The following is a 14,950-nucleotide window of genomic DNA, read 5'->3' as shown; positions in this document are numbered from 1 at the left end:
CCCCTGTTCTGTGGATCCATCCGCTCTTCCACTCTCGGGCCCAGCTTGGAACCCATCCAAAGAGGATCCAACCTTGGGGAAGAAGCCACACCCTGCCTCCATGCTCAAATGGGCTTAGGAACTAAGCTCCACAGAGCAGAGACTCCTCATCATGTCCCACCGCCTTCCCCTCTCATAGATCTGGCAGAGCAATGTGCCATTAACATCTCATTCCTGGTTAATGTGCCCAGTGGGCTTTTCATTCAGTTCTTCTGAGGCCCTATGAAAGCTTTCTCTAAACCTCCATTTTGCTTAGAAAAAAAATAGTAAACAGACACGGGCAGACCTTCACCAATTGAAGACGTTCTTTCTAAAGAGCCACTCTGGGCTCCCCACCCCATTAACTGCCAGGAGACCTCAAAGGGAGCGAGCACGTCCGCTCCCACGTGACAGTGTGCCCCCTCCCTTGACTCCCATGTTTCACTTGTCTTGTACCTTGGAAGGCAGAAACATCTCTATTTGCTGGAAATCTGAAATCCCAAGGGGAACTGAACAGTTGCAAACATTCCACAATTCTTGACATTGTCCAGGAGCAACACCTGCCTCTCCAATAAGTTTTCACTTCTGTTCTGGCTTTTTCATTGAGTGCAGGTATTTGGCTGACAGGCGCTGTCTAACATTATGCTTGACTGAGCACCCGTCTTGGGAGGAAGACATTTTATGGTTTCCATAACTTGGTACCTCACCGATGTCTGGAGTGCGTTCTTACCAAAGTGTCTACTCTTGAGGATTCGCTGCTTGTCCTGAGGCTCACATTGTAGGGCTGCCTTAAAAACAAGTATTTGCTGCCGGACTCTCTTGGGCAGGCTAGCTACAGCCCAGTAGATTTGTCCAGCAGCATCTCTGTGAAGATACAGGCAACACCAACTTCCCCCGCCCTCCCCACCCCTCTTTGTCATCTTGCCTTGGCCCTAAGTAATACAAAAAGAAGTGGAGATTTGGCTGTTATCCAACCGGTTTGATTAATATAGACAGGTTACCTGAATAATTTAGACGGCAAAGTGGATTTCTTTAGACACTAAGCCACTGCATCTTGCTGGTAGTGTACATTTATCAAATTAAGTGGAAAAATGCCAAGACTCCACCTGATGTTTTCCTGAGAAGTTAAAGCCCAAGACACGGACTAGATCCTGGGTCACTTGAAGTCTGTGGCAAGGATCGGATGAGAATTTCAGTTTACGATCCATGCTCAAAATTAGGGCATTGCTTTCTTTTTTCCCCAGAGGTCTTCAAACTGAGTCTTTGTTGTGGAATCCTTTATACAAACAGAATTTTTGAGAGAAACCTCTCTCTCAAATCTACCTCTTGGTAAACATTGCTTATCTGATTGGCCACACACAGAACACCTCGCCTGACCCTCACAGTGCATGTGGAGATGCTCTGATTTACAGAAAACTTAGCATTGACCAAATCCAGTGATGTAGTTCGTGTGATCAGGGAAAAGAAGAAAGAAAATAGATGGCACACTCGAATGAGGATCATTTGAGGGGGATTGTATTTACAAAGGTATGGCACAGTGCAGGGAAACATAAAGGAGCATGCAGAAATTCAGGCCAACAGGTGGGTACTGCCACCATTCCTAGGCCTGGTGGGAGAAGGGAAGGGAACGGTTATCAGAACACAGAGGGAGAGCAAATGGTATAGAGTTGTTCACTTCCAAAGGGTCGGTGACGCCCTGTTGAGATGCAAGGAGGAACTAGGGAGTAAATACTCTGGTCCCCTTCCTCCTACTCCCTCCCTCCAATCTCTTGCTGGTTAAACCCAACCAGTCTCCAGAAGGCAAGGAAATCCACTGATGCAATCCAAACAGATCAGCTCCAGCGGGGAGGGACAGGGAAATGGTGGCGATAGAGAAGCAAACAGAAGTTTTCTGGACATTTGCTTTCACTACATCTAGCTCTTCCTTCCTACCCCCAACAGCCTCTTGAAGATCTGTAGGCTCTCAGAACTGAATTATTCCAGTTGATTTCCTACTTCAGCCTTCGTATCCTACTGGTGTGAAATGAGCAAATGTTGCACAAAAATCTACTTCCCAGAAACTTCCACACTTTGCTCTTAGTTATAGGAGTGCAGAGAAAGTCAATTCTCTATGCCACCTAAGGGCCATTTGCCCCTACATTCTAGCACCCAGATACCCAGTGTCCACCTGCCTGGACACTCCCTACCCGCCCAGCTGATGGGTAATCCCAGGTGCCTCAAGAGTAGTCTGACATTCTGCAACCAGCCGGGCTAACTGCTTACAGATTTGATTTGATCGTCTTGGCACACAGATAGCCCTCAACAGATATTCATTAAAATATGAATACATCCTGCCTGTGATTCCTTCTCGATACCCTCCTATTTCAATTATTGAAGCTAAGTAATGTGCAACTGCAGCTTGAGGCCCCTGCTGTTTTACTAAATGCCAAGACTTGTTATCCTGACTGTTACTCTGCATTCCAGTGAATCTTTTTTTTTTCCTCCAAATTTTCACATCACATAGTAGAGTCTCAGAAAGATTAAGGGTGTATTAGTTTTCTAAGGCTGCCACAACCAAGTATCCCAGATTGGCTGGCTTAAACAACAGGAATTTCTTTTCTCGCAGTCCTAAAGGCTAGAAATTCCAGAACAAGTTCAAGTTCCAGATCAAGGTGCTGTCAAGGTTGGTATCTTCAGAGACCTCTCTTCTCGGCTTGCCGATGGCAGCCTTCTCACAGAGACTTCACAGGGCTTTTTCTCTCTGTAGAACAAATATTTATGTCCAAATATTCTCTTCTTATAAGGACAACAGTCATACTGGGTTAGAGCCCACCTTAATGACCTCATTGTAACTTAATTACCTCTTAAAAGACCCCGTCTTCAGATAAATCACATTCTAAGATATGGGAATTAGGACTTCAGTATATGAATGGTGGGGGACGGGGAGGGACACAATTCAGCCCATAGCAGAGAGTCATCTAACATAACCTTTGTTCTGGTCCTTTTGGAAAAAAAACTCTAAAATATCAGTCAGGGGGGGCTGGGGTGGCTCAGTCGGCTAAACGTTTGCCTTCAGAGTCATGGGATAGAGACCCACCTTGGGCTCCTTGTTTAGTGGGGAGCCTGCTTCTTGCTCTCCTTCTGCCTGCCGTCCCCCCTGCTTGTGCTCTCCTCCTTCTCTGTCAAATGGCTCAGTGGGTTATCCTCTGCCTTCAGCTCAGGTCATAATCTCGGGGTCCTGGGATCAAGTCCTGCATTAGGCTCTCTGCTCAGCGGGGAGCCTGCTTCCCTCCCTCTCTCTGCCTGCCTCTCTGCCTACTTGTGATCTCTGTCTGTCAAATAAATAAAATAAAAGAATCTTCCTAAAAAAATAATAAAATAAAATAAAATAGGGCGCCTGGGTCCCTCAGTAGGTTAAAGCCTCTGCCTTCGGCTCCAGTCACGATCCCAGGGTCCTGGGATCGAGCCCCACGTCAGGCTCTCTGCTCACCAGGGAGCCTGCTTCCTCCTCTCTCTCTCTGCCTGCCTCTCTGCCTACTTGTGATCTCTATCTGTCAAATAAATAAATAAGATCTTTAAAAAAATAAAATAAAATATCAGTCATAATTGTGCTACCAGGAACCTGCTTGGGTACTTATACGGATGGACTCCCCGCTTCACAAAGCAGCCCATTCCTCTCTTGGGCAACTCTGGTTGAGTTTTTGCACATGCCGAAGTAAAACAATCATCCTTTACATTTCTCCTTTGCCCTTCTTGCCCCAGAACTAGCAAGGAGGGCAGAGAGTCTGCTCCCTCTGCGTTTAGACAAACTCAACTTCACTGCTGACCCATAGCAGGCAAAAGGAAATGTCTGAATCGGACCCCAACAGAAGCGCTCAGTTTGGACAATCTCATTCCCAATTCTGAGCCGCTCGACAGGCAAAAGCCTGGAGAGGTCGGCTCTCAGGCAAAAGTGGAGAGCCAAGTTACTAGGTGGGGAGCCTCCTCCCCGCACTGTGCTTTCCCAGGGTGGCTGTAGTTGGAAATGGCTCCCCTCCCTCCCACACGTCCACCAAGGAACTATCCATTCCTCAGTCCCACGCAGGAATTCAGAATCTACATGCTCTTGTGTGTTTGCCAACATTTTCATAGTTCTTTAATGTTGACACGGGATGAATCAATTCCATAAATTTGGTTTATGAACAGACAGGCCTTTGTTCTTCAGAATGGAATACTTGCAGCAAGGGAACAGTGTTCAGGGAGGCCAAGGTCAAGGCGGCTGCCGGCAGATCACCCACTGCTCTTGGCGGTGATCTCCAGCCCCAAGGGGAGCCTCCGACCCACGGGGGCAGGCCAAGGCCAGCATGCATGCAGGAGCTCTCCTGCTTTCTTTCGGCCTTAATCAACCTACGTGTCAATATTTTTCCCACTCCTATTAAGTTTTAATATCATGGCAGCTTAAACATTTTAAAGACATGATTCTAATCATGACTTTCCCAGTCAAGAGCCTCCAGGGGCTCACCATTGCCTAGAAAATTCAGGCAAAACTTGTAGAAATGCCTTTAACACCGTGTTATTTTTACTCCATGTGTCCTCTGCCTCTCCATCCCCACCATCTCATGCCAGACTCCTCGATCTGCGAGGCTGGCCTGCTGGCTTCTGGTTGGGTCTGTGCAATGGGAAGCAGCCGCAAGAGCCTGACAGATGGGAAGAGAGAGGTGATGGTTTTCCTCCCCTCCCCCTGCCTGCTGATGGCCACTCCAAGGCTCTAGCCCCTTGCTGACTTGTCCCTCCTCTGGGGTCTGGCTTTCATGGGGCTCCTTCCTTCCCCAGATCTAGGGGTGATCTCTGTGGACGTCCTCACATGTCTTGCTGATTCCCTTACCGCAGCCTATAGCCTCTTTACCCCGCTGACTCGCATTCTCTCTCCTGCCAACAGTGTGTCTTCTGGAAAAGACCCGAATCTCCTTCTCCATTCTCTTGTACCTTCCTAACTCATACCCTGAACTTCAACACAATCCTTCTTTCTACCTGCTATACCAAAGATCAGAGTCTTCAACGTGGACCACACATCAGAATTACTTGAAAAAAGGTTTAAAATACCCACTGTCAGGTGCCTGGGTGGCTCAGTTGGGTAAGCATCCCGACTCTTGATTTCAGCCAGGTGGTGCATGAGCCTGGCATCAGGCTCTGCACTTAGTTGGGAGTCTGCTTGACATTCTCTTTCTCCCTTTGCCCTTCCCCCTGCTTGTACTCTAAATAAATAAGTAAATAAAATTTTTAAAAAATAAAAAATAAAATAAAATACCCACTCTCAGAGATCCTGATTGTGTTGGCCTGGGTGAGGCAGAATGGCATGGCCATGCAACAGGGAGAATGGAGGCAGACGGCAAACATCTGGCTCAGCAGATGTGCTGGGCCAGGTGTTGCCTGGGGCAAGTGTTCTGGGTGATTCTAATAGGCAGCCAGGACTGAGAGCCATGTGCAAATATTACACTCCCTGCCACTTTGCCTTGACATGTGCGCTCTGTTCTCTGGGGAAGGCACCCCATTTGGCCCTTCTTACCACAACATGAAATCCCACCTTTAAAGCTCATTTCAAGCAGGCTTTCTCCATGGAGACTTTCCTCATCTCCATCGCAACTGGGGCAGACATCTTGGTCCTTTGAACACTTGCGGTAGTTCTTCTTCCTCTGAGGCAGTCCTAATGGTTGTTAGGTCAGGAGGCCTCATCACACAATGACTGTGTGTGTTTGGAAAGGACCTCAAGGTCCAGGATGAGATCATCGGGCTTTGCCCTCAGCGAGGGAGCAAGGCCCGAACAATACTGGGTCTGGGGTCTCTGGTGCCACAGCTTAGGGTCCTGTTACCACGTTTCTGAATTTAGAAGGCTAGAATCGATTCCAGTTCAAATTCTAAGCCTACTCTCCTCACACCTTCTTAGCCATGTAACCACCTCACCTGAAAATGTTCTGTAGGAAATCAATGCTATAATCACGTTGTAGCACAGAAGTGTTTTGTTTGGATATTACATCTGAGTATTAATTGTTACAAATCACTATCAATAGATACGAACACTGTGTTCCAAACAATCCGATAGTTTCTATAAATACCCTAACTTACTTGGATTTCAGGCTCTAATGCTAATACGCACTTTAGAAATAAATGGCTTCTTTACTTCTGGGAGATGAAGTAATGTGGCAATTTCCCACACTGGGCTCGGGCCATAGTCTTATTCAGGTTAACAGTGAATAAGCAGCCTCATCACACTTTTCTGCTTTCTTTCTTCCCCTCCACACATCATATCCCTTTAACTGTGTTTTAAAGTCCTGTGGGCTAGGGGTGCCTGGGTGGCTCAGTGGGTTAAGCCTCTGCCTTCGGCTCACGTCATGATCTCAAGATCCTGGGATCAAGCCCCGAACTGGGCTCTCTGTTCAGCGGGGACCCTGCTCTCCGCCCCCCACCCCCCGCCTGCCTCTCTGCCGACTTGTGATCTCTCCCTTTCTGTCAAATAAATAAAATCTTTAAAAAAAGTCTTGTGTGCTAGCCCGCATACCATAATTGCAACTAACTGTTAACCAGGGGTGTGAATGACAGCCATCTCCTCCTCCATGATGTCCTCCACGCTTTGGTTACTTATACCTAAGCATCCCTGCTTCATTAACTCTAGGGGAGTGAGGGGAGGTGCACCATTATTTTCTGTATCACCAAGGAAGAAAACATCTGTGATAAATAAACAGGCAAGCCACCAGTTGTAAGATGCCATTGAGTGTCCCACATATCCCAACAAGAGAGGTGTTAATATATGAAAAGCTGTGTGCCACAGAATCTGTGAATAGGATGCTCCTTGCCATCCTTGTTTCCTCCCTGCGAGCTGCCCATCGATCCCATTTCTGCCTACTTTGATGGTCCAGAGTGGCTCATGATAGCAGATCAATGATCCTTAATTGTAGCTGTGTCACTTTCTTCCCCCTCTTAAAACTATGGCATGTTATTAGGTTCCTTTGCAACCAAACAGGCAGTTCCATTCTTTAAGAGGGGAGACTTTATTGGCACAAGATGCTTTTCTCACGTACAGTTATAGCACAGTAAAGAACCAGAAGACATTGTCTTTCAAATAGTCAAGTTCATTGGCATCCTCTATCAGTCCTTCTGGGAGCCTTTTCTGAAACAGTCAATTACTTCAATGACAGTAGCTAAAGTTATATACTGTGCCAGAAAAGTTCATTACATTATCCCATTTTGAAATGTCACATTGTTTCTCAGTTGAAAAAGAGTAATAAATAATATTGTATATATTCTCATGTTACCCACAAGCTGAAATCATTTTTTAGGTTCAACTGTTTTCATCTAAACTTTTTTTACTGTGCAGAATGTAATACAAAAATCTATTTTTTCAATGCCTGCAATTTTTTCTTAGAATATTTCCCATCGGTTCTAAAATACCCAGAGACGTTAACACAAAAGCACCGAGGACACAGGAATGTGTTTTCTGTGATATGACATAGAGGGGCTACCCCTATAAAAATAGAACTCGCTGCCTATTCTAAGCAACATGATGCAGAAGATTCTGGAACAGGCTTCAGGGCTGAGACCATCACTTGGCAGCAAATTTAGATTTTCCTTTCCTAACTTAGGTCATGTTCTCTTTTGATGTTTAAAATAAACTGTTTAATTTAGTCTCTACAATCCTAATTTCTGGTAACGGAGAAGTCTGAGAAATTGGAAATAAAGTCCTGTGTGTGTGTGTGTGTGTGTGTGTATGTGTAATATTACCAGAGACTGTGAGTATATTGGCTAAGAGTCAGAGAATGTGTCTTCCAATCTAAGCTCTTCCAATTACTAGCTGTGCACCATTGAGCAAGTTACCCCCAGAGCCTCTTTTTTCCTATTCTTTGCAAATCACAATAGGAGCAACCATCACACAGGGTTGCCATGGGCATTAAATGTGCTGGGTGGTTAGTAACAGCTATTAACATCTTAAATTCATCTGCCCTTTGACCCAGGAACTCTGTTTGTAGGAATTTACATTACAGATATGCTGGTGCGATTACCCAAATATGCATGTGTGTATATATCTACCAATATGGAAATGCTCTGCGTGCTTGTGTATGTGCAGAGAGCACCAGAAAGAAAATCAAAGACAATACATTGTGGTGCAAATGATTGAATAGTCTTAATATAGGAGAGCTCTTAAAATTTAATCAGGAAAAGAGGACGATATTATAAGAATGGGCGGAGGAATGCCTGAGTGCCTCAGTCAGTTAAGCGCCTGACTTTTTGTATTGGCCCAGGTCATGATCTCGGGGTGTGAGATCAAGCCCCACCTTGGGCTCCTTGGGCACCTTGCTCAGTGGGGAGTCAGCTTGAGATTCTCTCCCTCTCCCCCACCCCGCCTAAAAATAAATAAATAAATCTTTTAAAAAAGGAATGGGAGAACAGTTGAAGTATTTGATTAATTAAAGAAGCAATTTATAGACCTGCCAACCATGTGAATATATGTTAACATTCATCAGAAATATAACATACAATTTAAAATAAAAATAATACCTACCATGTATCCATCATGAAACTGGCAAGATTTTGAAAGATAATAATAGCATTAGGTATGTGGAAATACATTTCCCATGCTCTGGTGATGGACTTGTAAATCATCCAAACTTTCCAGAGCTTACTTTAACAATATGTATCAAACGCCTTACTCTCCTTACTCCCTCTGGCAAAACAGCTCCTCTTCTAGAAAAGTACCACGAGAAAATAAATACGTATATACTCACAGGTGCGAGGACTTTGAAACAGTGTTAAAAATGGGAAGGAGGACATTGGAAACAGTTTAAATTTGCAACAATAAGAAATCTGTTCAATAAATGATACAGAAACACCACACAGTCATTTTTTTTTTCAAATCCTGCTACAGAAAGTATTTGTTGGCAGGAAAAGTCATAATTTGTTAATTGGGAGGGGGGAGGCCGTTTAAAACAAAACAACAACAAAAAAGCAGAAACAGACCCATAAATATAGAGAACGAAACTGGTGGCTGGGGGGGGGGGTGGGGGGGAGGTGCGGGGTGGGGTATGGGCAAACTGAGTGAAGGGGGGCGGGAGGCAAGGCTTCTGGTGATGGAATGAACCAGTCACCTGGATGAAACGTACAGCACAGGGAATATCATGAGCTGTACCCTAACAGTGCTGCCGGGTGACAGGTGGTAGTTACATTTGCGGTGAGTGTGGCATTATGGGCAGAGAAATCGAATCTCTATGCTGTACAGCTGAGACTGATGTAACATTGTGTGTCAAGCACACTTGAGTTAAAAAAAAATAAAACAAACAAAGAAAAAAGAAGCGCAGCAGTTTACAAACCTGTAACTGCAGCCTTCGGATCAAGGGCTTTCCCCACCTCTTTGCTTCCTCTCTCTTCTCTCTCTCCTCTGTCAGAGCTCTGCCCGTCTTTGAGATCTTGGAGTCCATTCCTTGAAAATCCAAGGGAAAAAACCAGACTACCCAGAAAAGCTCCCCTACTTCACATGCTGCTTCATCCCACGTGTCCCCTTTGAGGCATGTTTCATTATTGTCATTAAATATTTTATTAACTGGTTTTGGATCTGTGTCTCCCCCGGGGGCACATAAACTCTAGGAGAGGCAGAGAGGTTGGATCGGGTTTGTTCCCTGGTGCAACCCATGCCTAGAACAGTGTAGCCGGCATGAGGAGAACTTGAACACGATTCCTTCTGGGGAGAAAAATACCTTGCTATTTGTGTAGCTAAGACACTTCCTTGAATTATTAATCTTTGTGTGTTCCTTTCTCAAAGTTGGTTTTTTTTTTTAATTGAAGTCTCACTGGTGTGTAACATTAGATCGGTTTCAGGTGTATAACACGTTGATTTGTTTTTTGTCTACATTGTGAAATAATCATGGCAGTGAGCCTAGTTATCATCTAACACCATACAAGTTTACAGATTTTTTTCCTCTGATGAGAATTGTTAAGATTCCCTCTCTCAGCAACTCTCCAATATGCAATACGATATTATTGACTATAGTCGCCATGCTATACATTACATCCTGTGACTTATTTATTTTATAACTGGAAGTTTGTACCTCTAGCTCCTCTTCTCTCATTTTACCTGTCGCCCTTTCCTCCTCTCTGGCAACCATCAGTCTGGTTTCTTCTGTATCTATGGGTTTGGTTTTATATTGGTTTATTTGTTTTGTTTATTAGATTTCACATGTAAGTGAAATCACACTGTATTTGTCTTTCTCTGTTTGACTTATTTCAGTAAGCATAATTTAATATCCTCAAGATCCATGTTGTTGCAAATGGTAAGACCTTATTCTTTTCTATGACTGAGTAATATATATATAATATATATAATATATAATATAATATATATTTTATGTATTATATATATTATAATAATATGTATTATTATAATATATAATATATATTTTGTGTATTATATAATATTATAATAATATATATTATTAATTATTTATATATAATATATATATTTCCATTTTTATATTATACCACACCTTCTTTATCCATTCATTCATCAATGGGCACTGAGGTTCCTTCCATATCTTGGCTATTATAAATATTGCTGCAGTGAACATGGGGGTGCATATATCTTTTTGGATTAGTGTTTTTGTGTTCTTTGGATATATACCCAGAAGTGGAATTGCTGAATAATAGGCTAGTTCTATTTTTTATTTTTTGGGGAACCTCCATACTGTTTTCCACAGTGACTGTGTCAATATACACTTCCACCAACAGTGCACGAGGGTGCTGTTTTCGCCTCATCCTTGCACACACTTGTTACTTCTAGTCTATTTGATAATAGCCATTCTGACAGGTGTGAGGTTATAGCTCACTGTGGCTTTGATTTGCTTTTTTCTGACATTGAGCATCTTCTCGTGTGTCTGCTGGCCCTCTACTGTATAGGTTTTTTATTTTTTTGGTAAAATGTCTATTCAGATCCACTGCCCATTTTTAAGTCAGATTTTTTGTTCTTGAACTTTATCTGTTCTTTACATATTTTGAATATTAGCCCCTTATCATATATATTATTTGCAAGTATTTTCTCCTATTTAGTAGGTTGCCTTTCCACTTTCTGGATAAAAGAAAGCCAGAGTTATGATTTACAAGTACTGGCTTTTGTTCAAGAAAATATTCTTGAAAAGCAAAAGAGAAAGCCCAGGAAGAGTAAATCCTTGAAAGTGTCTCAGGGTGCCCAGATGGCTCAGTGGGTTGAGCCTCTGCCTTCGGCTCAGGTCATGATCTCAGGGTCCTGGGACTGGGCTCTATGCTCAGCAGAGAACCTGCTTTCCCCCATCCCACCCCGTCCCTCTGCCTGCCTCTCTGCCTACTTGTGATCTCTGTCTGTCATATAAATAAATAAAACCTTTAAAAAAAAAAAAGTGTCTCAATAAACTGGCTAGAAAAATAGAAGACCCAGATAAAGGTTACCCAGGGGAGACACGTGGGCTAGGCAATGACTCTGAGAAGGAAGAGATTCTGGGTAGTGATGTGACTGAGAAGCCAGCCAGCATAAAGAGAACTCTGGGTCAAGAGCCCACAGGCCCTCCACCACCAATGAGTGGGTGCCCCAGGACACCCATGCCAAGGGGACCTGAGAAATGTTATTTTCTTTGAGGTCTGGCAGGGGTAACTTTCCCAAGTCTTGGTTTTCTCATAGATCAAATGTGGTAAAAATGCCTAACTTCGAAGGCCACTGTGAAAAGTTATGATACATATTTGTTAAAATAAATGATTAATACGGTGACTGTTACGATAGCCTGTGTATAAGTTCAAAGTTCAGTACCAGTTAGTTTTGAAATATCCATGTTGCTCTCTGGTCTGTTCGCGTAGTAAAATAACAGCATCTGTGTTAATAAATCAGTTTGGCTTATAATTCCTCTTTCTTATACTATCTTTGTAAAATTTTAGGATCAACTTTATGCTTACCTCAAAAATGAGTGAGGGATGGATTGTTCTGTTTTGGTTTTCAATTTTCAGAAAAAGTTTATGTGAGATCAGAATTCCATTCATGGTAGAACCTAGCTCTAAAAGCCATATGGGATTAATGCTTATTTTATAGGAATATATTTTTTAAGATTTTATTTATTTATTTGACAGACAAACATCACAAGTAGGCAGAGAGGCAGGCAGAGGGAGAGGAAGGGAAGCAGGCTCCCCGCAGACCAGAGAACCCAATGCGGGGCTCCATCCCAGGACCCTGGGATCATGACCTGAGCCGAAAGCAGAGGCTTAACCCACTGAGCCACCCATGCGCCCTACAGGAACATTTTAAACTGCTGATTCAGTTTCTTTAATAAGACAGTTCTAGTTTTCTATTTCTCTTTGGGTCAGCTTTTGTGAATTTGTGTTTTCATCATCTGTTAAGACTGAATTGTATCCCCCCAAATTCATATGTTGAAGCCCTAAGCCCCAGTTTGGCTGTAGTGGAGATAATATTGGACAATATTGGATTAAGAGTAAATGAGGTCAATAGGGTGGGAACCTAATTCAATGGTACTAGTGTCCAGAAAACAAGAAGGAAAGATACCATAAGTGCACACACAGAGAGAAAAGGCCAAGTGAGAACATAGCAACATCATGGTCACCTGCAAGGCAGGAAGAGAGGTCTCACCAGAAATCAGCCTTGAGGGCGCCTGGGTGGCTCAGTGGGTTAAAGCCTCTGCCTTCTGCTCAGGTCATGATCTCAGGGTCCTGGGATCGAGCCCCACATCGGGCTCTCTGCTCGGCAGGGAGCCTGCTTCCTCCTCTCTCTCCACTTACCTCTCTGCCTACTTGTGATCTCTGTCTGTCAAATAAATAAATAAAATATTAAAAAAAAAAAAAAAGAAAGAAAGAAATCAGCCCTGATGACACCTTGATCTTGGACATCCAGCCTCCAGAAACATCAGAAAATAAATTTTTGTTGTTAGCCACCCAGTCCATGATATTCTGTTATGAGCATAGCCTATGTCCCAAACAGACTAATATGTTGCCTTTCTCTCTGTCTGTCCTTTTTCTTTATTATATTTTATGGGTTATTTGCAGAAGAGTCTATGGGAGAGCTCCAGTGTCATTGTCTGACTGCTTCCCAACAAGATGGCGCTTTCCTGGCACTGCCTCTAGCTGGCACAAATGTAGCTCAAGCAGGAAATGGTCAGTTCTCCTTCTACGTATATCTCTTTGGAGAATTTTGTTCTGTTGACTTTACCCAATGAAGCAATACCAGGCATCATGCCTCTGCCTTACCCCACCACCACCCCCTACCCTGTGTGACTTCAGTGCATTTTGTAACCCTTGATCCTACATTTTGAGTGGGATTTATTAGTGCTTTCTACTTTCTTTGCATCTTGTTTGTTGTTCTTTTGTTTGGGGCAGATTTCCAAGAGGAAAGTGGGGCAGAGAGATATATCTTTGACATCGCCTTACAACTTGCTATCATCCTGTGTTCTTACAGAAAAAAAAAAAAAAAAAAACCTTATATCCAAATACTGTTTCTTGGTCTTTACATTACTTTCCTTTGCTCTCCCTCCCAAGATTTCACCATTTATCATGATTTCTACTTTTGAACCACTCCATCATGACATACTTTGTATGTCACACGTAATGATGTATTTTGTATGTAAGGATGTAACATCATTACCCTACTTTGGTTTGCCTCTGTCATTCCATGTTTACCTCTCTGAAAACCAAGTCACACCATAAATTCTTTTCATTTTTCCTACTTGCCTGGTAATATTTGTAAATACAAATACTGAATTATCTGATGTTCTGACCTGTCTGTTCTTTTCAACAGCTCAGTCTTCAAAGCGGATCAGAGAGGATAAAGGGAAACCAACAGAAGATCGACGTTTCGCTTTGTTTCGTTTCTGTTAGTGGTAATAAGAAAGGCAAAAGATCTGGTATCAAATTCGCCTTTGTCCCCTTACTAGCTGCAGGATCTTACTTAGGTGGTTATCGGGGAGGTGGGTTGTTTTGTTTTTACTTTTCTGAGCCTCCATTCACTCGGTTATAAAATAAGGGTAACGAAACTGGAATGGTGTAAGGAATAAATGAGAAAAATCTGTGTATGGCGCCTCATAAAGGTTCCCTTTGTGTATCAGCACACCTCTGCAATTCTTCAAGTGCTAAACGCGTTTCCGTGTGCTTCCATCTGTGCCTAGATCTGTGGAAGTCAGAACATGTGTGAGAAAAGAAAGTCGTATGCAGATGGGGCAAGGTCAAAGGGAAAGCAGGGCTGAGAACTCTGGGAGGGATTCTGAGAACTCCATGACGGCTTCCACTCAAGAGCGCAGTCTGCCCAGAGGGCCAGAGGGGAGCGTTGCAGGCAGACCCTTCTTCCACCACTTTTGCAAAACGTATTTGTCAGTAAAAGTCATTTTATAGAACATCCAAAGGCTCCCCATAGACTCAATTTATGGGGAACAGAATCTGCTGGTGAACGTCAGAGAAGTGTGGCCTAAACCGCATGGTGGGAAACGCATGATTTAATTCCCACAGCTTCCCAACAGCTACCTCATGTCAGTGACCCTGGAGAAAATTCTGGCACTCTTATCTGACAGACTTAGGTTATAAGCCCGTTGATTTCATAAGAACCATGTCTTTTCCTCAAGTTATTTCCTTCTGCTATTTGCTTGGGGTATAAACTTAGAGGGGTGTCTAGGCAGACTGCAGACTTCATGACGGCTTAACCTTCATGTTAGAGAGTCACTTAGAAGCTGGAAGATCCAGCCTCCACTCGTTTTCAGAATTTATCGAGTGACGGCCCCAGTACTGAGCTGAACTCCCTGAGGTTTTTTGGTGTTATTTAATTTTTTATTATGGTAAAATAGACAGAAAATTAGCCAGTTTGACTGTGTTTGGGTGTTTAGTCTGGTGGCATTCAGAACATGAACATTCACTTTGTTCTGGAATGCTCCATCATCCAAACACTATCTCCTCATTTCCCCTCCCCCCACCCCTG

The sequence above is a fragment of the Martes martes genome (genome assembly GCF_963455335.1).
Source record: "Martes martes genome assembly, chromosome: 9".
Taxonomy (NCBI): Eukaryota; Metazoa; Chordata; class Mammalia; order Carnivora; family Mustelidae; genus Martes; species Martes martes.
This window is presented reverse-complemented; position numbering follows the sequence as displayed.